The following is a 27,907-nucleotide window of genomic DNA, read 5'->3' as shown; positions in this document are numbered from 1 at the left end:
GCTGGTGACAGCCAGCATGGCTTCACTAAGGGGAAATCCTGCCTGACCAATTTGGTGGCCTTCTATGGTGGGGCTATGAAACTGATGGATGGGGTAGAGCAGTTGACGTCCTCTACCTGGACTTGTGCAAAGCGTTTGACACTGTCCCACATGACATCCTTGTCTCTAAATTGGAGAGACATCAATTTGATGGGTGGACCACTCGGTGGATAAAGAACTGGCTGGATGGCCGCACGCAAAGAGTTGTGGTCAATGGCTCCATGTCCAGCTGGAGACCGGTAACGAGTGGTGTCCCTCAGGGATCGGTGTTGGGACCGGTCTTGTTCAACATCTTTGTTGGTGACATGGACAGTGGGATTGAGTGCGCCCTCAGCAAGTTTGCCGATGACACCAAGCTGTGTGGTTCGGTTGATACGCCGGAGGGAAGGGATGCCATCCAGAGGGACCTCGACACGCTTGTGAGGTGGGCTGATGCCAACCTCATGAAGTTTAACCATGCCAAGTGCAAGGTCCTACACCTGGGTCGGAGCAATCCCAGGCACGGCTACAGGTTGGGCAGAGAAGAGATTCAGAGCAGCCCTGCAGAGAAGAACTTGGAGGTGTTGGTCGATGAGAAAATGAACATGAGCTGGCTTCAGTGTGCGCTCGCAGCCCAGAAAGCCAACCGTATCTTGGGCTGCATCAAAAGGAGCGTGACCAGCAGGTCGAAGGAGGTGATTCTGCCCCTCTACTCTGCTCTCGGGAGACCTCACTTGGAGTATTGTGTGCAGTTCTGGTGTCCTCAACATAAAAAGGACATGGAACTGCTGAAACAAGTCCAGAGGAGGGCCACGAGGATGATCAGGGGACTGGAGCACCTCGCTTATGAAGATAGGCTGAGAAAGTTGGGGCTGTTCAGCCTGGAGAAGAGAAGGCTGCGTGGAGACCTCATAGCAGCCTTCCAGTATCTGAAGGGGGCCTACAAGGATGCTGGGGATGGACTATTCATCAGGGACTGTAGTGACAGGACAAGGGATAATGGGTTAAAACTTAAACAGGGGAAGTTTAGATTGGATATAAGGAAGAAATTGTTTACTGTGAGGGTGGTGAGGCAGTGGAATGGGTTGCCCAGGGAAGTTGTGAATGCTCCATCCCTGGGGGTGTTCAAGGCCAGGGTGGATGAGGCCTTGGGTGGCATGGTTTTTAGTGTTGGGTGTCCCTGCCCATGGCAGGGGGGTTGGAACTAGATGATCTTAAGGCCCTTTCCAACCCTAACTGTTCTATGATTCTATGATCTGTACTTTTAAAAATATGCCCAGAGTAGCCTCGTGGCCTGTTTTTCATCTTTACCTGTGCTTACCTCCTGTTGTTTTAAGCTCAATTAATTTTTCCTTAAAAATGGGTTTGTAGGCTTTTCCGTGTAGGACTTGTATCATCTTGCCTGTTTTGTTCCTGTTCATGATCTTGGGCTCGTATGAAGAGTTAATGACATAGGGGAAACAGCCTGTCACGTGTAGATATCCTAATTTGTGAGTAACTGTCAGTAAGATGTGTCTCTGTACAAGTTGTCATATCAAATTACTGATTTCTGTTGCTGACTTTGGGATCCTCAAGGTATGTTTTAAATATTAATAAGGCATGTTTTTCAACATCCCACTGCCATAATAAACTATTATTCCCATTTTAGGAAAGAAAAGAATTATATCATGGAAATTTAAGGTACCCATGAATGCACACTTTCTTGGCAGGAGTAGGAAGTAACTGACTGTATTATTTCTGTGTTTTAACCAGAAGATGTTATTCTTCCTGGCTGAAATTCTTTGATTCACATCAAAATTGTAAAGGATGCTTCTGATAAATGGCATAAATGTTGCTATGGCTTCCCAGCAGCTAGTTTGTGGCAGTCAGACTGCAGAGCAGCTTGGAGCTAGTGAAGCCTCTACCTCTACTCGTGCCAGTTTGCAGAACTGTACTGTAATGGAAGGCAACAGCAGGATTCTTCTACTCTGCTTTGCAGTGAGAAAAGAAACTCAACACTGCCTTCTTCCTTAGTGTTTAGATTCTTATTTTGCTTACTTGAGATTCGTAAGAATAAATTAGGAGGCTTAATAGTGTAATACATGTAATTACTATATAAAAGTAAGTAGTTATATCATCTCTCAGCCAGTTGCTGGAATTAAACATGGATGTTTTGCTTAATGTAACATTTCTGAATGCTGAGATAAAAATGATGCACATGGTCCTGTAAACAGGTTTTTTTCTTATGTTTTGGATAAGAATGTATAGAGAATTGCATGGTTTAGAAAAAAATATGGATTTTGCTATAATCCCATTATTTATTGTCTACTGGAGTTGTTTAGTGAGCTTTTTCTATGTAAGACTTGTTTGTTGGGAAAATGTTAATACCTTAATTGATTTCATCTCAGAAAAGTAAAGGCTAGACAAGAGTGTGAATTCCTCTGAGATATGTGGGAATTTACAGTACCTAGAGAAAGAAAATGAAGAAAGTCAAATTTTCTACCAACCCATGTACAAATTGGAGTTGCCACTTGTGGAATATAACAAAAACAACTTGTATGAAGTGGCATAGTTATTATGCTATGAATAGAGGAGTAGGGCTATAACTGTTATCTTCTCCAGAGTACATATTGCTTGTGTACTCTATTGTTGGGGATTGGCCATCTCTGCAATGCATCTGGGAGTATTTCTTGTGTGAGATTTTACTATCGAGGATTGCGTGTTCTGCTGACAGTCATTGTTTCAGAGATAGGCAGAAGAGTTTTGTTCTTATTCCCTATCTTGTATCCTCCAGTTCCAAATCAGCCACTCTTCCCATTGTGCCTCTGGTACTGTAGATATGATAGTCCACTACCTGTCTGATAGCAATCAAATGTGGAGTCTTTAGGAAAGCAGGAGAGTACCTAACAGCAGGATAGTGTAGCTATTATTTCTCTAAACCTAGCTAAACTAGAGAGAACCCTAACTTGCTTAAAATCTCCAGATCCTTCACTGGTATTTTTGGGTGAATGATAGAAGTCATCCTTTACATAGCACTGGTGTGTGTTGGCTGTCATGGTAGGAATCTAGTCTTCAGCTAGAGGAGTCATCGAATCACAGAATGGTTTGGGTTGAAAGGGACCTTAAAGATCATCCAGTTCCAACCCCTCTGCCATGGGCAGGGACACCTTCCACTAGACCAGGTTGCTGAAGACCCTGTCCAGCCTGGCCTTCAACACTGCCAAGGATGGGGCAGCCACAGCTTCTCTGGACAACCTGTGCCAGCGCCTCACCATGTTCATCTTAAAAAATTTCTTCCTTATGTTCAGTGTATATCTACCCTCTTTCAGTTTAAAACCATTGCCCCTTGTCCTGTCATTACAGGCCTTGGTAAAAAGTCTGTCCCCATCTTTCTAATAAGCCTGCTTCATTTATTGAAAGGCTGTTAGAGGATCTCCCCAGAGCTTTCCCTTCTCCAGGCTGAACAACTCCAACTCTCTCAGCCTGTTTCCATATCAGAGGTGCTCCAATCTCTGATCATCTTCATAGCCCTCCTCTGGGCCCACTTCAGCAGGTCCATGTCCCTTGTGCTGGGCGCCCCAGAGCTGAACACAGTACTGTGTGGTCTCAAGAGAGCAGAGTAGAGGGATAGAATTACCTGCCTTGACATGCTGATTAACACTGCTGTTTTCTTTTAGCTTGTGTACCTTGCCGTTCCTTTTCTGCTCTAAATTTTGGTTTGGGAGATACTTTGAAAGTTCTTGATTGATTTCCTCAGCTATTTCAGTGTACGTTAGCATTCAACACGACAGCTGTATTGCAGAAAAAGGAAAATGCCATTGCCATTTTGGAAAGAAATTACAAGAGGCTCTTCATTTACCAGAAACTTGGAGAGTAGGCAGGGAAGTTCTTCACTGATAGAGCAGTAGAAGGTAACATAATTGAGTGGAAGATAACATTATTGGTAGTGAATGAATTTTACCTTTGTATATAGGGTATTGATAAAATGCAGCATGTCACACACTGATGTATTCTCTTTCATTAGAAATGTTGTGTGAATGACAGGAATTGGGCAGGAAGCAGTAATTATCAACTGGAGTTTTATATATAATCGGACCTATAATGAGAGGTGTGAGTGGTTTGCTTATTGTGTGCAGTTCTGAAGCAGAAAAGCACAGCCAGCAGCACAATGAAGAGTTGTCCTCGTAAGTTCACTCAATTTGATACCAGTGTTAAAATTTATTTGATATTAAACCAGCACATTGCAAGCATACATAATAGTACCAGTCATTTCAATGTACATTTAATATAATATAATATATATGGTTATATCCTTAGTTTTGAGACAAGACAGAAGATGTGTAGAGGAGAAGTTGTGGCTGAACCATCCCTGGCAGTGCTCAAGGCCAGATTGGATGGGGCTTTGAGAAACCTGGTGTAGTGGAAAGTGGCCCTGCCCACGGCAGAGGGGTTGGAACTAGATAGTCTCTAAGGTCCCTTCCAACCCAAACCATTCTGTGATTCCGTGAATATGTTCAGTGTTTGTTGTCAGCTGCAGAATATCAGCAGAGATCACTTTTTCCAAAAGTGGTATAAGCTGTGTGCAATATTTATGTTATGCAGTGAAGTATGAGCTGCTACATAAGCCTGCTGAGTCAGGGAGCAGGGAAAGCAGGGCGTGTTTCTCTGGTATGTATGTGTTGTATATTCATGCACTCCTTTCTTACGCACAAACATGCTTGAAAAGCAACCAAAGAGATCCTTATAGCTGCTTACAAAATCTAGGTAGCACTCAGAAGTTGAAGAGTGCTTAAGTTGCCTATCCATCCTCAATTTTTGTCTTCAATTTTTCTAAGTCTTTATATTGTTTACTGCATAGAACAAATGATATTTATGCAATGAACAGCTATGCCATGCTTTGAATAGTTTGTAAAGAAGATGAGAGTTCCCTGTTTCTTCTTGACATTGGTAAGATATCATAATAATATGCGTCACAGTCACAAATGAATTTAATTTTTCAGGATCCTATGAGCAGAGAAGCATATTTATCCTATATTTATCCCAGTTCACAAATGCTCAGCTCAGGATCAGAGATTAAGGATGCAAGTATCTATTATAAATTCTGGGAATTGCGTTTACACACTTTGAGCCATTTCATCTTCCATTTCTCATCTGACTTTGATACCTGGCACTCTTCCTGCAGCTGTATGAACCGAGCAGCTGCCTTTGCAGTCAGTGCCAGTATTAGATATTGGCCTGTGCCTCCAGCGCTTTTCCTTCAGCTGCATAGGCAGGCAGGCAGCTGCTTTTATGTATTAATATGTGAAGCTGGCATTGCTTATTAAGGCAGCTGCTCGTCTGTCCTTACAGCTGGAAGAAGAGTGTTTCCTACTAGGAGCAGCTCATAAGAGTGGAGAGACTCCAAAACAAGGAGGGTATGGCCCTCTTTTTCATCTCTAAGCTGTATTGCTTAGGGCTGCAAAACTGTTTGATTTCATTAGGAAGTGTAAACAATTAATGGAAGTAATTGAGTACATTGAAGTTACCATTTTTTTGTCTGCTTTTTATGGGTTTTAGACTGGTGACAAAGTTACTGTGTAACTTGATTTTTAATTTTTTTAAGCAAAAGTGGTTTTATTGCTTAATATTAACCACATGAGTTGAAATTCTGTATTGAATTTAAAATCATGTAACACTGTATCTTTAAATTGTACAATTAGTGTTAGGATCTGTTCACAAAAGTTTTGTTTTTGTGTGATTCTCATACACACAGAGAGGGAAAGTGAAAACTAGTGCATGGCCATCCTTACTTGTAGCACTTGGCTATTTATTCACAGTACTTTTGTGAGGTTTAAAGATTCAGATGAGTTTGAACCTTGAGCTTTTAATTCTGCCCTTATTTAGAGAAAAAGAATGAGTGCTTGCATTACAGTTTGTGCAGCTTTTGACAAATGAAAGCTCTACTCTGCTGTATTTCATCTGGTCATCAACAGCCAGCGGCAGCTTGGGTTTGGAAGGCCTTGTCCATATGAAACTTCTTTCTGTCAAATTCTCAAGTAACATACGGGTTAGAAGAAAAGAAGAATGGGGATTAGTGAAAAGCCTGGAAGTGCTGTGTGCGACAAAGCCATGCCATCATTGGTAAATGACATAAAGCCCACCACTAAGCTACTTCAGGCTTTGTGGACAGTGTTGAATGAAGTAGCAGAATTCTGCAGGGAGCACCATAGCGTTTCTTGAAAGAGGAAAACAGGGAGAGAGCGAACAAGGTGATACTTAATATTCTGTTCTGAGTGGGCAAAGAAGGCTTCAGTGGCACAATACTGTGCACCTCTTGAGGCTCTAGCAAGCTTTCATATAGAGCTAGTGAAATAAAGGAGGTGTTTGAGGAGTAAATAGGAAAGCGTGAGAGGATCTCAGTATTGATGGGAGTGTGTTCCTCCATGCAACTGGGAGTCCCACACACCATAAGCTGCTCTTGGAGCATAAACAAACACCTCTTGGAAGAATGTGGCATGCTTTCCTTTGATGTTGCAGAGAGGTTTTGGAGTACGTGTAAGAAGTAGTCTTCCCCTTTTTCACACCCACCTCCTCACGCCTCATAGTTAAAATTACTTTCTGTTCTTTCCTATGGTATTTGCAGTATGCAGAGTGGAAGTGGTTTTTTGGGGGGTTATAATGAAAATCTCTTCTCCCTTTAGAAGTCTTCAGACCAAAAGTTTAGTCTGTCCTATACTATTTTTGGGTGACAGTTCAAAGAACATTATTATTGAGCGTAATTTCTCCTTTGATACACAAATGAGGTTCTTTTGATGTGGGACAGTTGTTCCCATAGCAAAGCAACTCTTCAGTGCAGTTCATTATTAGCAAGCAATTGTTAAATGCCTACATCTGTTTATACTACGTAGGCAAAACTGATTGTGGTGCTACCAAAGCGAGCTCGTCTTGTACACTGTGTTCTATACCTGCTGTTACTCGTCATGCTGAATTCTGTCAGATTTTGAATGCTTGGAATTAAGTTATCCGTTGTAATTTTTCCTTGAGTCTGCTGTTTGTTTTGCTTTTTGCATTACAGAAATGTTTGAAGCATTTCTGGAAATACGTTGCTGTGAGTGTTTTTAATGGAGCGTTATCCTGCCCTGCTTCTGGGCAAATCCTTGAAATTTGACTGGGGTAGCCTTCATCAGAGAGGTGCCTCATGCTACTTGTTTCCTAATCCACATAGGCTGAGCTAAGATAGTAGGTGTTTGTATATGCATAGAGATCTCGTAGGTGTTTCTGTTGAGGATTTTTTAATTCATCAGCTTCTCTGGGCAATGGTCATCTTCATATGACTGTTATTTTCAGTCTCCTTTAGTGTCTACTGGTTCTTCTGCCAGACCAAAGGCAACTTGAGTGCTGACAGCTTTTCATGTACTACAGCCCAGTGAGAGAGAATGGATGTCAGTCAAGAAGAAACAGTGATTTCTAGACTTCTTGTTATATTTCTTCTGGACAGAAAAAGAATGTTTTGCATTTCACAGTTCCTTGATCACTGTACCAGTCACCAGTCATATAATTAAGAATCAAGTATTATTTTTTGTGTTGGATAATAGAGAGATTGCACAGGATGATTGCTGCTAGTGCCAAGAATAACAGCTAGTAGTAGTGCTGACATTCTCAGGGGAAGATGAGAAAACTAAACTGGGACTTGGAAAAGTTAGCCTATTTTTTCTGCTTTATGATATGCATCGTATAGCAGTAAAACCAATGATGTTGGATACCTTGAATGTATACCTAAGGGACTGTTGGAGAAATTTGGTTTTCATCTTCAGCTTTAGAAAGCTTATTTTTGTCACCTTAACTTTCTTATAGCTTTCTTTCATGTCATATATACCAGAATTAAAAAGTGTTAAAGGAAGTCATGTATTTTACAATTTTTTTGGTGTTTTAATCATTTCAACATGAAAACAATTAGTGCTTGTATTTGAAACCTACTTTCACTATAGAAAATGATTCATACAGGTGATGCAGTCATATCTTTTGATCTTTGCTAGAGGAAGAACAAAAAGTTGGCTTGGTTTACACAATTAGCTTAAACAATTAGCTTAGATATTAGGTAAACAAGTACCACTGTTAGGGCGGTGAAACTCTGAGAGGGCTTACCTAGGGGCTGTTTAAACAAATCTTTCCTTCATAGAAGTTTCATAAAAACAAGTTAGATAAATATTTGTCAGGGGTGACCTCCTTTAGTGTTAATGGGAAGACTGGAAGCCTCCTCCCACCTTTAATTTTTCTAATTTAAGTCAAGCATTTAAAAAGTGGCTGGTCACAACAGAAATTGTAATTAAGAAAGGTCATTGTCGTAGGCGATTCCCTGCTGAGAGGAACAGAGGGCCCGATATGCAGAGTTGACCCTCATCATAGGGAAGTGTGTAGTCTGCCTGGAGCCCGGATCAGGGATATCACCAGGGCGCTCCCCAGCCTGGTGCACCCGACAGACTACTACCCGCTGCTGGTCTTCCAGACAGGTGGGGGGGAAGCTGCTTCCCGCAGTCTGAGGGGGATGAAGAAAGACTACAGGGCCTTGGGGCGGATGGTGAAAGAGTCTGGGGCTCAAGTGATCTTCTCCTCACTTCTTCCATCTTCCGGTGATGATGTGGGACTGAATGGGAAAATTCAGTCCGTAAACAATTGGCTATGAGACTGGTGCTTTAGGCAGGGCTTTGGGTTCTTTGATAACAGCTGGTTTTACAAGGCTCCAGTCCGGATGATGGCACGTGGGAAAGGTTTATCTCACCGAGGCAAAAGGATGCTGGGGCATGAATTAGCAGGGCTCATTTGGAGAGCTTTAAACTAGATTCGAAGGGGGATGGGGTTGTAACTGGGCTTGCCCCAGTGGGGCAACACTCTAGAATTGATTAAGACTGGGAGGCCTCCTATAATCCTAGGGTGGAATCGGTGAGCTCAGCTCCCTCCTTGAAATGCCTGTACACCAATGCGTGCAGCATGGGAAATAAGCAGGAGGAGTTGGAGACCTGTGTTAAGTCAGGAGATTATGATCTGGTGGCAATTACAGAGACGTGGTGGGACAGCTCACATGACTGGAATATACTCATGGAGGGCTATGTCCTTTTCAGGAAAGACAGGCCAGCCAGGCGGGGTGGTGGGGTTGCTCTTTATGTGCGAGAGCAGCTGCAATGTACTGAGTTCTGTCCAGGGACAGGGGACGAGCGAGTTGAGAGTCTGTGGCTGAGAATTAAGGGGCAGGCTGGCAGGGGTGATACTGTTGTGGGTGTCTGTTACAGGCCACCAGATCAGGGTGAGGAAGTTGACGAGGCCTTCTACAGGCAGCTGAGAGCGGCCTCACAGTCACAGGCCGTGGTCGTCGTGGGGGATTTTAACTTCCCTGATGTTTGCTGGAAGGACTACTCAGCAACCCAGCCACAGTCCAGGAGGTTCCTCCAGTGTATGGATGATAACTTCCTCATGCAAATGGTGGATCAGCCAACCAGGAGAGGAGCGCTGCTGGATCTCATCCTCACTAACAAGGAGGGTCTGGTCGAAGCAGTAAAGGTTGAGGGCTGCCTTGGTTGCAGCGACCACGAGATGGTGGAATTCAGGATCTTGTGTGGTAGGACCAGTAGAATAGCAAGTAGAATTGCAACCCTGGACTTTAGCAGGGCAAACTTTGGCCTTTTCAAGCAATTGCTAGGGGAAATCCCATGGGCAAGGCTGCTTGAAGGTAAAGGGGCCCAAGATAGTTGGTTGACATTCAAGAATTGCTTATTCCGAGCTCAAGAGCTGAGCATCCCGACACGTAGGAAGTCAAGGAAGAGGGCCAGGAGACCTGCGTGGCTAAATAAGGAACTGCTGGGTATGCTCAAGTGGAAGAGGAGAGTTTACAGGTCATGGAAGGAGGGGCTGGCCACTTGGGAGGAATATAAGGCTGCTGCTAGAGGATGTAGGAAGGCAGCTAGGATGGCTAAGGCCTCCTTAGAATTAAATCTGGTGAGAGGGGTCAAGGACTGCAGAAAGAGCTTTTTCAAATACATAGCTGATAAAACTAACACCAGAGGCAAGGTTGGCCCACTGGTGAACGGGATGGGTGCCCTGGTGACAGAAGATACAGAGATGGCAGAGTTACTGAATGCCTTCTTTGTCTCTGTCTACTCTGCCGGAGGCAGTCCTGAAGAGCCCTGTACTCCTGAGACCTCAGATGAAGTCAGGTCACTGGAGCAGTTTGCCTTAGTCCATGAGGAATGGGTTAGGGACCAGTTGAGCAATCTGGACATCCATAAATCCATGGGTCCAGATGGGATGCACCCGCGGGTGCTGAGGGAACTGGCAGAAGTCATTGCTAGACCACTCTCCATCATCTTTACCAAGTCTTGGGAAACGGGAGAGGTGCCTGAGGACTGGAGGAAAGCAAATGTCACTCCAGTCTTCAAAAAGGGCAAGAAGGAGGACCCGGGTAACTATAGACCGGTCAGCCTCACCTCCATCCCTGGGAAAGTGATGGAACACCTTATCCTTGATGCCATCTTAAGGCATGTCAAGGATAAGAGGATTATGAGGGGCAGTCACCATGGCTTTACCAAGGGGAAGTCATGCTTGACCAACCTCATAGCCTTTTATGAGGAAATAACACGGTGGATGGATGATGGCAGAGCGGTGGATGTGGTCTACCTTGACTTCAGCAAAGCATTTGACACAGTCTCCCACAGCATCCTCATAGCTAAACTGAGGAAGTGTGGTCTGGATGATCAGGTAGTGAGGTGGACTGTGAACTGGCTGAAGGAGAGAAGCCAGAGAGTTGTAGTCTATGGGGCGGAGTCTAGTTGGAGGCCTGTATCTAATGGAGTGCCTCAAGGGTCAGTACTGGGACCAGTATTATTTAATATATTCATCAATGATTTAGATGAGGGAATTGAGTGTACTGTCAGCAAGTTTGCTGATGACACTAAGCTGGGAGGAGTGGCTGACACGCCAGAAGGCTGTGCTGCCATCCAGCGGGACCTGGACAGGCTGGAGAGTTGGGCAGGGAATAACTTGATGAAATATAACAAGGGAAAGTGTAGAGTCCTGCATCTGGGCAGGAACAACCCCAGGTTCCAGTATAGGTTGGGGAACGACCTGTTAGAGAGCAGTGTAGGGGAGAGGGACCTGGGGGTCCTGGTGGATAGGAGGATGACCATGAGCCAGCACTGTGCCCTTGTGGCCAAGAAGGCCAATGGCATCCTGGGGTGTATTAGAAGGGGGGTGGTCAGTAGGTCGAGAGAGGTCCTCCTTCCCCTCTACTCTGCCTTGGTGAGACCGCATCTGGAATATTGTGTCCAGTTCTGGGCCCCTCAGTTCAAGAAGGACAGGGACCTGCTGGAGAGAGTCCTGCGCAGGGCAACTAAGATGATTAAGGGAGTGGAGCATCTCCCTTATGAGGAAAGGCTGAGGGAGCTGGGTCTCTATAGTTTGGAGAAGAGGAGATTGAGTGGTGACCTTATTAGTGTATATAAATATATAAAGGGGGAGTGTCACGAGGATGGAGCCAGGCTCTTCTCAGTGGCAAACAATGATAGGACAAGGGGTAATGGGTACAAACTGGAACACAAGAGGTTCCACTTAAACTTGAGAAGAAACTTCTTCTCAGTGAGGGTGACGGAACACTGGAACAGGCTGCCCAGGGGGGTTGTGGAGTCTCCTTCTCTGGAGACATTCAAAACCCACCTGGACACATTCCTGTGTAACCTCATCTAGGTGTTCCTGCTCTGGCAGGGGGATTGGACTAGATGATCTTTTGAGGTCCCTTCCAATCTCTAACATACTGTGATACTGTGATACTTGCTTTTGAGACCCTTTAAGCAAGTACAGTAGAAAATCCAGCTTTCCAATGCAGTAGGTGCCAGTAAACACTTCCAGATTTCTGCAGTAAGCATTTCTGCATGCTGCGTGTTAAAACACAGTCTTTTTTTCCAAGATGTTATGTTCCTTTATAAGTGACCCAGCTGGATGAGAAATACTCAAAAATACAATCTTGTAGTAATCTGCTCAACTTCTTTTGTAAATGACCATGAAATAATCAGGGAAGCATTTGGCTGAAATACTGATGGAATTGTTACCCAGAATTGATTCTGCCACCTCGGTTTCATTTTATGCATTTCTTTTAGTTCTTACTACTTTCCATTAGCTCAGTAAGTGCTTGAAGGAGCTGAGGTGGTCAATCACACAACCTTATCACTAAAACAGTTTACTAGCAGGCTTTGCTAAACTGTAACTTGAGTAAATGATATCGTTTCTGGCCTACCAAGAGCTTGCACTGTTTAGCAAGAAATAACCTCGTGATGTGCCTTCTCAATTCTGTCCCTCTAATTTCCTATTTATCTCACCTATGCTATTATGGAAAGTGTTTCTATTGAAGAATGAATATAATACTTACAGCTTTGCACCTGTATTGTTTTCAAACTAGAAAATGTTAGGGAAAAGAAAAGGAAAAGAAACACGTGAATATCCAGTATCACCATCACATAGCAGTATTTAATACAAACCTACACACACATTATAGTTTAATTAAAATCTGTCATTGCTTGACTGCTTGCTTGCATGCACATGCATAAACCAGTGTACTCCTGAAAAGGAAATCTTTCAAGAAGGTACCTTGGTATTGCCAAATGTATCAGTTATTTCATAGAAGTCATTTGGATATCAAAATCGGGAAATACCTGTTGACAATGCTGAAGAGTTCTTAACTTGGAATTACAGTTGTTTTCCATCTCTTACTGTGACACACTCTAGCGGCTTGGGAGTGAGACTCTGCTATAACTCATGAGTTGGAGGATGGCATCTTTAAGACTGATATGCTACTACACTGAAAAATCTCTGTATTTTCAGTCTTTTGATGGATGCAGTTTAGTTACCTGTGTTTGATATCAAACTGCTAACCTGCAGATTACGGCACAGCCTGCGTGATTACTGCGCGAAGCAGTTTGCTGTGAAGCATTTATCTTGCAACATCCAAGGCATGAACTAAGGATAAAGCTCAGGTGTTTGAATATTAAATTATTTAATTTTATTAGTCCTCACTTTTTTTATGTTTTGGGTTTTTTATACTTTATTCAAATTTCTTTAGAATAATAGTAGTATAAGACATTTTTAGTCCAGTGTTACCTTCGCAGTTGTTATGTTTGAACATAGATTGTGGGTTGTAGCTAGAGTGGTGCTTATATTGCAATATCAAATGACATGAGTGTTATGATTTGTTCTTTTTCTATCGCAAAGATGGATGAGCATGTATTTGACATGCAGACTATGATGATGGTATTCCAGGAACATTCAGTAAATACTTCCCCAGTCTCTTCTCTAGTCCCTCCAGCAAATTTAATTTGGTTTCTTAAGTAAGGTTGAAACATTGGAATCACACCTGATGAAGCTGGTAGAAAACCAGTGAAATAATTATGGTGAGCTAAATCTGTTCTCTACCTCATTCCATGACAAGAGTGTGAGGAGTCAGCTGTTCAAATAGCAAAAGGGAGCCCTTGTACTTTCCAGAGCCACTTCACTATCACTGTTGTAGCAGTGAGGTTACTATAGCTGCTGCCTTACCGTTACCCCAGCTTGGTGGGGTGAGCCAGCCTCCTGTTTTCCCGCTGCCATTCAGAAATGCTGCTGTTGTGTCTCTTGGCTACAAACATTGCTCTTAGGACAGAGAATCCCATGTACAGACAAATCTAAGTACCCTGGCAAGGCTTTCCAAATGTTGTCTAACAAACAGTACTTGCAGTGGTAGCTGAACTGTAAAACTTGTGTTTCTTTCTGATTTTTACTGCAGTTGATGAAGTAAAACCATAAAGCCATTGTTTTTGCTTTTATTTGCTGGCTTTCTGGGTGTTAAGTGTGACACAATTCTAAAATCATGTTAAATCTTTTTATGTATTACCTTTTATGTATCTGTATATAAGTTTTATTTACATATTATAAACAACATGACTTTTCATATATTAAAATGATTGCTATGCAAAAAGTGCTATTTTAAGGTTTAGTTAATTACTCCTGTTTTCTGCCTGTGGACAAAAGGCTAAAAATTTGATCACGTCGTAAAACTAAAGTTAAAAGCATTTAAACATTTCTATTTAAGACCTTTTAATTGCAGTGTGGAATAAATAGTAACTTGTTAACTGACATAATTTTCTTTGTGCGTTAGTTGTGCGCAGCCATCAGTATTGAGGTTGAATAACTTCATTTTAAGCAGCGCACTTTCTTCTAAGCTTCTTCTAATAGTTCATTGAAGTTCATAAGTGTGGTTAATGCTGAAATGGGTCAGATGAGATGTGGCTGAGACAGAGTCTGAGAGCGTCCAAGTGCAATGTGCTTAAAGAACTTGATAGATAGACAAGTGGTGATGGTAGCAGTGCTGAATGTCTGTCTGTCTGTGGAGGGATGTATGCTGTGTGTCCTGGTTGAAGATTGAATTTCTACAGGTGATAAATGGCCAAGCAGGTACTGAACATGAGTCTATAGCAAAATACCTGTACCTGCTTCCGGGTGCTCAGCCATACTCTCGGCTTTGTGGGTGTTCTATCACCCACATAATCTGAGCTTATTCCTAACTATAAGAGAAGCTGAATTGAACCTGAGTGCCTCGTTTTGCCTTGTATACTCATTATTGTTATAACTAATACCACCAGCTGCAGAAGTTTTTACCGCAGGCGTAAATTTTTCAAATACATAAGTAAATTCTTTCACAGTTGATAAAAAACTTCAACAGAATTGACTTATCAATAGACAAAAATCATTTGTGTAGTTTTTTTTCCCTTGCCTCGAGTGAGAAAACTTTCCGAACGATTCTTTCCACCCCAAGAGTATTACAGATTGCTTGGACCTTCAATGCTTCCCTTAAATCTTTTGTGAAGTACAATAAACCTGCCTGTCCTTTTTATAGAGCAACTGGTAGAATTTCACCCCCCATTTAAAATGCAGATAATACATTGTTTGGAGAAGTTTGGTTGAAAAGGTAGATTAAGCTGGAATGAGTCGTCACCTGGGCGCTCTCTGTGTGTGTGCATGTATCGGGAACTTGATACTGTGGGAAAGCTGCGAAGCACCTTCTAAGGTGATGGAAAAGAAATACTGTACTACAATTAGTTTTACTCACAAATGAGAAGAGGATTTTGTTATCGTAATTAATTGCGTCTTGCCCTACATCAGCAGAAGGAAAGCAATAGCAGGAGCTGAAATTCTTGAACGATAGGCAGAAAGAAAATACTTAAGTGAAAGGTACGGAAGCAGTCTTGAGATCTCTCTTACTTCTGCTAACAAATATAACCACAGGCTCTGACTTCTGAGATAGATGGAAGTGATAAGCAGCTCCCTTTTCAATGACCAAGCTTATTTAAACATTGATTGAGACAAAACTGTTCTTTGTTTTATTAGTATTGCTGAATCTTTAGTACAGAGTTGGCATTTGAGCCAAGGGCTGCCTTTACTACAGAGTGGTTTCTAATATTTTGAGTGTCCATTTGATTCCAGGCTCATAAACTGAGTTTTCTGTTGGCTTTCATTTGCTTTAATGAAATAATATAATACACTGGCAAAGCCTGTTGTCATTTATCCTATTCTCAATCTGACTAGTTTCTGTTGATCTCAGTTAGCAGTGGACAAAGGGATGGAGGGGTCACAAATCATTATCATATCCTTGTCTTCTTCTGTGAGCAGAAGCAGGCAGGGTCCACGCTGGTATTGTCCTCGGCCGCTTGCACTGGCTGTCTCCCTTGTGCAGCTGCATTTGGAGCTGGGTCAGGGAGCCGGTGCAGAAGAAAACTGCCATTTTTTTTTTTTCTTTTATTATTCTTCAAATGTATTCCTGGTCAAGTTGGCAGCCAGAGGGGTTGTCCTGTCACAAGGACAGCGTCAGGAGTGGGCAGGTAGGGCTGAAGAAGGCTCAGGCTGCCCTTTAAACAGCTCAGGTTTGTACTGGGTGAGCGTGACCCAGAGTCACAGACTCCACATTGCTGATTCATTTGCAGCTCTTATTTTTGTTCTGCCCTGCATGTGTGTAACCTTTTCCATCATCCCTTTTTAGGTAATTTGCCATAGCAAAGCCAGTGCATGCACAGCCTCTACCACAGCTCTCTACAACATAGTTCCTCAGAGTGTGAGGGTGGTAAGGTAAGCAGTCGAGGTTTTCAAGGAAGCTTGGGAAAAGAAAAAGAGAATAAAAGGTTTAAAATGGAAAACTAAAGGGTGTGTGTCCTGGAGATGTGCATGGAAGGGTGATGGGTGGATATGCTGGGCTTCTTTGTAAATATTTCCCTAACCACTTGGTTTTGTTCATGTGTGCCACATGAACTCAGAGTCTGCCATAATTCACTGGCAGGGTGTATTTAGTTTACTATTCCTGAACAGCTTTAAAACCTACTAAAATACAAACCTCATTCTTACCTGTCGGAACCCAAGGTGAACATAACAAACATCTGATTACAGTTTGCTATAGAATGGTTTCTGGTGTTTGTAAAAGGGCAAAGTGCATTTTATAACTATTTGAAATCTTTGGAGTCTTAAAATATCTTTTCAGTGTTTCTTAAGAATATAGACTTAAATGTTCAGCAGAATTATTTTGCATATAAAAGAAGAATAGGGAGGGGGCTTGAAGTCTGTCCTGTGATTTGCAGATAAAGGGGGAAACCTTTCAGAGCTGCAGTGCAAATAAATTCTGATTGAACATGTGAAGACCCTTGCAGAATTACTGGACACAAAGGAGATGTGAACTTTCACTTTCTTCAGTATTGAGTAGTAGGGCTTGAAGATCAGGACTTGGAAGCACTACAAAGGAACTGCAGTGATGAATTAAGGAGATTGTGATATAGGGTTTGAGTATTTTTGCATATTATCAAGGGTTGGGTGTAGAATGTGCAGCCGGGATAGGTAACAGAGAGAAAATGAGACAGCATCATAACAGCTTCCCTTTTCCACTACAGTAATACAGGATATAGGCCAAGGTGCTTGGTCTTCTAGGAGTTGGTGTGAGCATTAGCTAGAAGCACATGTTCTCACTGAATGCTTGTATCCTGTGACACCAGCTACAGAAAATTATGGTGATGTTTTAAAAATGAAATAAATGCTGATGAGGAGAAGAGGGGTACCAAAGGAAGTTACATGGGGAATTCCAGTTTAACTGCATAAAGTTTGGAGGAGAATGTGAAAAGTAAAATAGAAATGTGTTACATTCATGAAGACGAATTACTGCTCTGAAAATAGTCCAGCAAATGAGAGATATTGCCTCCTTATTTCATTCTGTCTGCTCTCCATTACTTGGGTTGGGCTTTTTTAGCCCAAATTCAGCAGCCACTTGTGCAGCCATATAGTACAGCTGTATGTAGTCCTACAGAGATCAGTAAGCTTATCCATGACAGTGATGTGGACCAGAACTGTTGGAGAATGCAAGCAGATATTTCAGGATTTGCTGTCTCTGTACATGTTTGCACAGAGCCCAGCACAGTCACGCTCTGAAACTGGGTTGAGGATTTGGCACTACCAGTGAGGGAAAAGGAAAATTCTCAAAATATCACATGCCCTTTTTACATTTGACTGACATCACCATTTTAATCATGTTTTCATAGAATCACGGAATGGTTTGGGTTGGAAAGGGCCTTAAGATCATCGAGTTCCAACCCCCCTCCCATGGGCAGGGACACCCAACACTAAACCATGCCACCCAAGGCCTCATCCAACCTGGCTTTGAACACCGCCAAGGATGGAGCATTCACAACCTCCCTGGGTAACCCATTCCCATGCCTCACCACCCTCTCAGTAAAGAATTTCTTCCTTATATCCAATCTAAACTTCCCCTGTTTAAGTTTGAACCTGTTACCCCTTGTCCTGTCGCTACAGTCCCTGATGAAGAGTCCCTCCCCAGCATCCTTGCAGGCCCCCTTCAGATACTGGAAGGCTGCTATGAGGTCTCCACGCAGCCTTCTCTTCTCCAGGCTGAACAGCCCCAACTTTCTCAGCCTGTCTTCATGCGGGAGGTGCTCCAGTCCCCTGATCATCCTCGTGGCCCTCCTCTGGACTCGTTCCAGCAGTTCCATGTCCTTTTTATGTTGAGGACACCAGAACTGCACACAATACTCCAAGTGAGGTCTCACGAGAGCAGAGTAGAGGGGCAGGATCACCTCCTTCGACCTGCTGGTCATGCTCCTTTTGATGCAGCCCAGGATACAGTTGGCTTTCTGGGCTGCGAGCACACACTGCAGCCGGCTCATGTTCATTTTCTCATCGACCAACACCCCCAAGTCCTTCTCAGGGCTGCTCTGAATCTCTGAATTTTATAAGCATTCACATCACCGAGTTTCACTGAAAATGGCAAAATGAGAATTAAAATATATTTTCTGTATGTGCCCAGATATTGTGTGAGAAAATTATTGTTATTTTCCAGTAATTTTTATTCACGCATAGAACAGGTGAAAGATTTTTCACACAGTATTAAGCTCAAGTAACTTCTCTAACTATTCAAGTATTTAGTTGTGTTTTATCTAATAGAGTCCTCATTTAGATTTCGTGCTTTGCAGTCACCTCTTCTGAAGTGATTGGGGTGGAGATATACAGTTTATTTCGTTTGCCAGGATCTCATGGCTGTGATGGGATACACTGGGAAGTACATCCAAGTGGTTCTATGCAGGAGATGTTAGCACCCACTAACCTTGAGTTCCTTCAGATGTGAGCCGGTTTCTTGCAGTGCTGTGTCGTGCTCCTTGCTGTCCTGAGTTCCAGCAGGATGTACTAGCTAAAGTGCAATGTTGAACTGGAGCTGACTCTTCCCCAGCAGGTAGCTTTATACCTGGGTCAATAAGACCTTCTGGAAGTTGCAGCCCAGTGCAGGAATGTGTAACCAGTCTTGATTTGACAGGCTCAGGAGCTAAAAATTTTTCCTTGTCCTTAGCAGACAGTCTGACAAGTCACTTTCACTGTGCCTCTTGAAGCTCCTGATGTTGGGAGTCTAGTGTATCAGATCTGGCACCACAGAGAAGTGGTTTGGATCTGCATGGTTTGGTAGTCAAGGTCTGCCCAGTAAAGGTGCTTGGCCTACTTCCACACACAGGGAGCCCTGCTGCAGCTGAGCCCTGCATGCCTGAGTTCAGCCCTCTCTGCACTGAGTCTCCTAAACTGGGAGTGCTGGACCAGGGTCTCCAAATCCAGAGTAAAATGCCATGGACACCTTTCCCAGATGACAGGGCTGTGTTGTTCCCTGTGGGCAGGAGCTGTAGGAGTTCCTGTAACTCAGTTTCCTCTCTGGAGAAGGCACACTAAGATAACACTGCATACTGTGGGCAGGAAATGTTATATTCTTTGCCTGACATGCAACAGGTATGTCAAAACCTCTGTTTTACTCAAGCGTGTTCCAGCAAGGTGAACATTTGAGCGGCTGATTGAAAGGCGGAGTTCCATTGCAGATTTACATCTCGTGGCTCTGTTTTCCCCAAAGGGAAGGGGATGTAATTTCAGACCCTTGGTTAAAGAGTTACAAATACTTGGCGAAACAGATAAGTTGCTGCTAATTGATTCCCTGGGCCAATTGTTCCCAGTGTTGGACGTACTGCTGACATTAAAGATGAGGCATGAAGCAGCCCGAGTTAATGGTCTCTGCCAGATTATTAGATTGCACCACACAGGGTGGGAAGGAGCAGCTGGAGAATGGGCAGGAAGAAAAGGAGAATTTGGTGTTAATAAGCATAGTTCCAGAAAAACTTAGAGTTTCTTCTGATTTTTGTATGTAGCCAGGAACCTGAACATATTTAAGTGTCATTGGGTCAGCGTAGTCACACCACCAGAAAGTACTTCTCCACAGCATTTTTTCATCCATCAGTAAAGAATTGTTGAATTATTTAAATAGCTGGCTAAGTAGATCTTACAAAAACAAAATATAAATGCTCATCAATAAGTGATGGTCTTCACCCTCTGTAGAGGGTTTTTCTGTGATCATTTGCTTCCATTGGGCTGGTTTTTATTGCTTTATTGCTTTAATTTCATGGTACTGCGAGTTCCTGGTTCACATATTCTTTTGCTGCTCTCCAAATGATTGACCCAACATTCACGAAGGCAGAAGTATTTGTGCTTCTTTTTGTCTGGTGTTTTTTTTTTTTTTCCTTCTCCTTCGTAAACTTCACTTTGTTCATAGTCAAAGCCCATGAATGCATCCATCTTGTAGGAGACATTTTACTCTCTGTAGTTCAGCATTTAATGAGTAAGATCTGCATTACAGTCATCATAACTTCTAAGTAGACCCAGAATCCTCAAATTGTTTTATGAAGTAGATATATGTGTTTAATACCTAAAGAAATCCTTTCTGGAAAAAAAAAAAGAAATATTTCTGAAAAAAAAAAAGAAATCCAGGCTAAAGCTAGATATGTGGGAGAAGCTTAACCCTTTTCACTGGGCTTGGAGAAGTAGTTGGTAACTGCGTCAGCTCTTTGACTTCCTTGTTCAGATTAAAACATAAATTAAAGAAAGGAGGAAGGGAATGAAAGAGCATTTCCTTACCAGGCAGTCACACAAGCTATTGTCTGTGAGCTCCCCACCCCCATCTCTTTCACCCAGGCGCACACACATGCACACAAAAAGCCAGTTTTGTGTCCTTCTGAGCACACAGATGTTCCTCTTGGCATCCCTACAGTGTGGATAGGTTTTTTTGCAGGCGCAGAATGTGAGGCTCCTTTGTTGGAGATAAAGTGTTGCCTGTGGTGGGAACTGCTGCAGTGATGGGAAAGTATCATAATGTATTGTTGGATTACTGTGGATTTTTCCCCAGTAGAGACGGTACATTAAAGTAGCTTTGTGGGCAGTGAATTGTTTGAGCCAAGCCTGGCTGATACTCTCTCCTTGGCAAGCAGTTGTACAAGGTATGGTTGGCATAGTTTGGACCATCATGGGGTTTGTCCTGGGCATGTGCAGTGGTTCTGCTGCATTGAGTAGGAAGTCTGACCAGCCATGTTTGGTGAGCTAACAGAAGTGGTCTATCTGTGAAAATAGAGCTGTTGTACTTTCAGCTCTTAATTTTTCAGTTGTATGAAGATCTGATACATGCCTTCTTCTATATAATATTGAGGACATTGGTTTTAGGTTTTCTATGTAATGGTGTTAAGAAACAGCTTAAAATTAGAAGCATTAGGTGTTTGCCTGAATTTTTATACAGAAAAGGATGTAGCCCTTTAAAATATTTTCATGTGCTGCAGCCTGTCATAGAACATTGGTGCTTCTTTGGGCACAGTTGATGACATTGCCAACCTGAAGCTTGATCCAACTCTTCTGTTGTTGATGGTACCAAGCAAGAGAAACACAGGCTTGTCATCTGGGGTCTGGATTAAGATCTTTTTGTCCATACCATGTTATTTTTTTATCTCCATTCCTGAAATATTCACAGTTTGTCATGACTTTAACTCTTTCAGCTGGCAGTTTTGTACCCACATAATAAATATGTTCTAGTGTGAAAGATCTGCCTGTGTAGATCCAATTGAAAGAGTGTGCAGTTTAAGACTGAGAAAGCGAGATATGGCTCAAGAAAGAGTTTATAGATGAAAAATTTCTCGATGAAGCTGCTTCTAGGGAGAATTTGAAAGTGAGACTATAGAGGAGAAAGTTACCATTAATTATTTCATTTATCAGTTTGTTCCTCTACTGACGGAAGCTCTATTCCTTCCTTTTTTTCCCAGATATTTTTATTTATCTCTACTTCCCTCACTGTTGAGAAAGATTGATGAAAATAACAATTTAATTTTCTGTACAGTTTCCATCTTTCCTAATCTAGAAAACAAAAAAAAAACAAAACCCGAAACATAACCTTGTTTCATATGTTTTCTAAGTCCACATTTGTGTATTGTGTTTAATGAAAACGTATCAGTGTTTTTCTATTGACCAGAAGACAATATAATGGTTATAAAAGAAGGCATAAACCAAACAAGTAGATCAGGAAGATGGTTATTCTCCTTGTATGTCATCACAGCAACTGTTGCAAACTCATTTCCAGGGCTATTCCACATACTGGGTACAGTTCTGCTGTCATGATCACACCTACTTTTTGCTATTCTTAAATAAGCCTTTTTCGTCTCTGAGGCCTATTTCTTGTTTGTCTCTCCAATTTCCCTGAATTGATTGTACTTACTCAAGCTTTTCACTTTTTTTTTCAGTCCACCTTTAAAAACTACAAGCATGCTCCTGCTTTTGTGTCAGTGTCTCCTGAACAGAATTCGCTTTGGAAACCCTTCCTACCTTTCTGCTACCTTGGTTTCAGGACGTGTTCTGCTGCTGTACCCAGCTGCACAGGTTCTTTCCTGGCTTTCCCTGGAGGTCCCTCCTGGTCTACTTCCAACCTGCCATTGCCATTTTTGCCTGCATATCTCTTTTGATATAAACTGAACATTTTTTCCTTATTGCCTCCAAGATGAATTTTTCTGACATTCCTTCTAAATTCCTTTTGATAGTTATAGAATGGTTTTGGTTGGAAGGGACCTTGAAGATCATCCAGTTCCAACCCCCTGCAATGGGCATGAACACCTTCCACTAGACCAAGTTGCAAAAGCCAGCCAACCTGGCCTTAAACACAGGGATGGGGGCAGTCACAAATTATCTGAGCAACCTGCTCCAGTGTCTCACCACCCTCATGGTAAATAATTTTTTTCCTAATATTTAATCTAAATCTACCCTCTCAGTGATATTCAGTGATAGTCTGTATTTCCTTAACCTCAGGCATTATAGCATTAGGTTAACCTTTGTCATTTCTAATACCTTTATAGTGTCTGGTAGTACCTTGTTTCATGCTATTTTGTACACTTTTCCCCTCCCTTTAGTATTTCTGAAAGCTGCCATGAGCAGTCTGAGCTCATCCCTGGCAGTGTTCAAGGCCAGGTTGGACAGAGCCTTGGGTGGCATGGTTTAGTGTGTGGTGTCCCTGCCCATGGCAGCGGATTGGAACTAGATGATCTTAAGCTCCTTTCCAACTCTAACTATTCTATGATTCTATGATGTATCATTGGTGCAACAGGTGAGTGGCTTGCTAAGTGAGCTGTCTCACTGTTGACTCCTTGCCTAGGCCCACAGTGTTCTTCATGGATATTCTCTCTATGATTTCCTCTGTTTCATGAAACACATATTTTTTTTAAATCTGAAATGCACTTTTTGCACAACTGCACCTCTCCAGACTTCAGTTAAGATCTCATATTATTAGTTATTTTCAGTAGAAAGTGGAACCATCAAATACCGGGTTTACTCAGACAGGTGCATGGCATTCTGCAGAGAAGTGAGCTTTCTTCGTGCTTCTGTGAAGCTTGCTTGCCAGTTTGTGAAAATCAAACTGACATCAAACCAGTTGTATTTTTAAGGCGCCACTCCCCAATAGGATTTTCATGTTGCCTCTGAATAGGCTTTTATTAACTGTGAAAGCCATTTGAATGAATAATGCAAGTGTTAGCTGACAAAGAAATGTTCCTGACCAAATCTGAGAATGTCCCTTTTACAGGAGTACTGTGACCTCTTTTTCCATCAGAAAGTCTGTTCAGTATTAGTCTGTGTTGTTCATTCATAATATAAGTACCTGAGATTGTTCTTAGGACACTCAGATTAAATGGACACTAACAAGGAACTGAAACTTAGCAAAGTATTACTTGACATATCTTAAAATGTTGGATAATGTTCTCTGGTATTTAAACGCAGGTGTGTATTCTAGATTTGCACACTCAGTGATGCTTCAGGGTGATTTGAGTTTATTGGAAATAGGTTTATAATCTGCTGTTACAGTGGTGCTTTTTCCCTGCAAGGTCCCATTTTATCCTCTTTCAGCTTTGTAAGACCATAGTGTTGATACTGTCAGATATTTTTAGCTAAAATCTTTTACTTCTTCACTGTCTTGCAGTTGTCTGAGCAACCTGCATATGCTGCATCTGCTAGACCACCTGCCACTTAAATGTATTTTATCATGGGTGAACGGTAAGAGTGACTGAGCAAGCCTGTGGGCAGATATTACAGGCAGTGCTTTTGCGTAGGCATCAACAGCCAAGAGGAGAATTGGGGAAAGACATGGGAAGAGAGGTTCAGGGAAGAGACTGTTATTTTTCAGCAGTCCTTTGGGAAGAAGCAGTCCTCCATTAGCTTTAGTGGCTTGATAAAGGAGAACTCCAGATCCTCTTGTCTTAGAGCCCCATCCAGTTCTTCTTCCTCTTCACTGAAGCCCACTCTCACCAACCCAGTATTCTCCATAGACTTCACCCACATTCTCCAAAGTTGCATTTCTCACCCTGCATCTCCTCCAGACCCCGCTCTCATCTCAGTCTTTTTCTGAGATCCCAAACCATTAGTGCCCAGCCTTCCCCATCTTTAGCACCTTTGCCATCTCTCCTCTTGGATTCACATGCAACTGAGAATTCAGGCATCTGCTTCAGCTGTTCAGCACCTCCATTTTCTCTCTGTCTGTATATGCCAGCCCTTACATTAACATGGTTACCAGCACTCTCTGCCACTGGAATAGCTGTTTCAGCCACCTTACCCATCTTCTGCATCCAGTTCTCCTAAGAGAAGGATAAATCAAACTTAAGGTGACGATATAGTTTAAAGGCAAAGAAAGGACATGAACAGTACTCACCATCAGCACTGACAGGAACTTCAGAGTAGGATTAGAAGATGTGTCTGCAATAGCCTGCTTGCAGTATGGGAATTCTCCTGGTTTGCTGAAGTTTTTCCCGTGTGGCAGTTTCTCCAAGCTGTACAAAGCTTGAGGGTTGAGCACTGAGGCTGGGCAGGTTTTTAAATTCATTGTCATTCTTCCCATAGGTACTGACATTACCCAGACAGCAAGGGGCAGAAACAGTCTGATTTGAATTTTGGTGATAACCATGTCTGGATTATCAAAACCTACTACTTTTAATCACATATATATGTATAAAATCCTTTATTATGTATGAGCCCTGCCAGGATGGCTGGTGCAAGGGGACTGGAATTGAATGAGTGAGACAACTAAACTTAGTTGGTACTGGTGAAAGAAAAAACTGTGATGGGGTAAGAAACGGAAAGGAGAATGAGGTTGGCTGGGATGAGGATTGGTGAGGAGGCAGTAAGTAAGAGAGGACAAGAAAAAGTGTCTAACAGCTTTTCCTGGGGTAGGAAAAGAAAACTGGAAACAACCTGGTAAGAGATCTGAGGCAGCCAGTGAGGGATCAGAGTAGAAGTTATGATTAGGGAAATGGAGTAAGTGGAGGAAGAGAGTAAGACTGAGGCTATGTGTGTTAAAACTAGAACAATATTGTGTAAACTGCGTTTGAAATTTGGAGGGCTGAAGGTTTATGACTGTGTGCATGAAAAGTATTTCTCTGAGACACAGTCCCAGCATGGGAAAGAGAAGGGTCAGGAGCTGCAATAGAGATCGCTTATGGAAAGATGGACAGAAGAGTATAAGCTAGAGCATGCTTCACATGAATTTGATTGCTTTTTTTTCTGTTTTTCTTATATCTTTTGAGCAGTTTGCCTAGCTTCTAGTGCATAAGCATGAAGGGCTATGAGGTTTTTTAATGTTTTCTAGTATAATGGCTAATTTTTTAATATATTTAAGTATATAATCTTTATTTTTTAGCGTTTTGTAATTACAAAGGAATATTTTTAACTAAAATAGTTCATTGCATAGTTTAAACAGCAGGAAAAATATAACAATTAGGACTAATGACTCAGATTTCTTTTATTTTAGAGTCATGTTTCCTCTCAAGTTAAAGGATATGTTTTACGTTATAGACTGAGAAAGCAACTGGCATAAATTACTATATGATGACGTAACTATATCTGATACAAGTTCTTAGATGACAGGAGCCACCTATTGCAAGTTTCCTTTGCAAGCTTACCTTACCATGCCGTAGAGAAAAGGTTATAGCATTCATCTTTGATGCGATATGTGGTAAGTTTAAAATATAGATTATTCTCTGGATTCCTTTTATAAAAAAAGGAGCAATCCTGTCCCAAAAGTCTTAATGAGTGAAAATTGATTCTTGCAAAGGCTAGAACAAAAATTACAGCAAGATTTTTTTCGGTTGTTCTAGTAAATATTGGACACTTTGGGTTTAATTGATGGCAAGCAGGTTACTTTTTAGAAGCTTTTCACAACTGAGAAGTTCTGCTGAGTCTAAATGTCCAGACTGAAACTTCCATGTTTCATTCACCTACATCTGCGCCACTATTGGTCGCCTGCCAACAGTGGAAACAAGGGGAAGGGTGACAAGGTCCCTGAACTTGGGTCCCACAGAATGAATATGCCTTGGCTTCACCAGCATGTACGCTTGCTTTGTAAGCTCCAGTTGGCCAGGGGTATATTCAAGGCTTCAGGGTGGTTTTGACATCAGGATCTAGCTAATATCCTCAATCTCTTTGTGGTATTCATTTTACATTTCTGCTTTAGCAGTGGTCAGAGCAAAGTGGAGTTTGGCTTTAGTGCACAGAGCACCTGTTGGTTTTAAGGGTGCTTGGACTAGGCTCTACTTATGCACTCTTGTTCGAAAACACAAGGTGACAATGACTGTTGTTTAAGCTGATGGTTTCACATACGCTTACAGCATTCTGCTAAATGCTTCCAAGAATATGAGAGGCTTTTATCTAGCAGAGTATCTAGATCTCTGCTTGTATCTAGCAGAGTGTATAGCCTTTTTCCTTATAAAAGGATGGCTTTGACACAAGGAGCAGAAATATTCTGAAAAATTATTAAGTCGGTGTCACAAATGGTAGATTTTCAGAACAAATAAGAGCATGTTTCTTGCTTAGTTCATGGAAGGAGGAAAACAAATTGAGGAGGAAACAAATACAGCTGAAGTGGCAATGGGTTGATGGGTCTCAAGAAGAAAGATTGCATTTTCTGGCAGAATATAACCAGCAACCTTGGAGCATTTTTTGTGAAGTGTTTTGATTGCAGAGAACAGAGATGCTTTGAAAATTGTATTTTGAGCATCCATTCGTTATTTGACTGACAGGGTGCAGTGGTAATAAATAATGGATGAATAAAATTTAAGCCAGAGGGGACCTTCGGGTCATCTCTCAGGACTTCACTGTATCACGAGACATGACATTTCGGCAGGTTATCCTGAACTGAACTAACACATCTGTTTTCACATCTCTTTAGCTGAAGCCATCAGTGGCTGAAAAGTCTCAGTGCTTGGAGGTTTTTTCCTAGTAGTTCATCAATATTATTGGCAAAATTGTGATTCTCATTTGCATCTGTTGGACTTCCCTTTCCTGCCATTACATGCTTTTCCCACATAGATTTAAGCACCTTTTAATACCAGTACTTTTTTCTGTAAAGGTCTGGACAGCTCAATCTTTCTAATAATGGATCAAGATCTTTACATGGTTATTCAGTTCTATGCATGTTCTTTGTCCTCTCTTTAATAGCCTTTAAAGAAAGTTAGGCAGTGAGATACTACACAGTCTCCTGGTATCTCTCCTACATGCCGTGTTCTGCTCTGTGCTGAATTCATGTTACCTTTCTAGTGCCACTTTCTGCCCTCTTGCTTGTACAAACAAAGCTAGGATTTGGGTTTTTTCCTCAGCACTGCCTCAGAGCTCATACTGAGGGGTGTATGTGTGTTACGACTGCTTTATCAAGCTGCTGGAAGCAGGATCACCGTCACCCCATCACTATATGTGCAATGTGAACCTCTGCTGGAAAAACCTGCTTCAGCAAGATGTAGATGGCTACACAGAACTGCGCTGCCTTCAACTTGACAGCAGTCTGCTAATCTCATCCATGTTTCTTCTGAACAAGAATTTTATGTATACTGGCAACCAGTTGCTGGGAAGTGGTGAGCTCCTTCCCTATAGAGCATTAGAGGGTGACCTACACAAAATCATATAGATCTGTGCCAGGATAGCTCCTTAAGCCAGCTGTGTGGCCTTCCTTGGCTGAGGAAGTTGAGACCAATGTGGACTTGGGGAGTATCTGTGAATG

This window comes from Psittacula echo (genome assembly GCF_963264785.1).
Source record: "Psittacula echo genome assembly, chromosome: 2".
NCBI classification, from domain to species: domain Eukaryota; kingdom Metazoa; phylum Chordata; class Aves; order Psittaciformes; family Psittacidae; genus Psittacula; species Psittacula echo.
The sequence above is the reverse complement of the archived record's forward strand: the minus strand, read 5'-3'. Positions refer to the sequence as shown.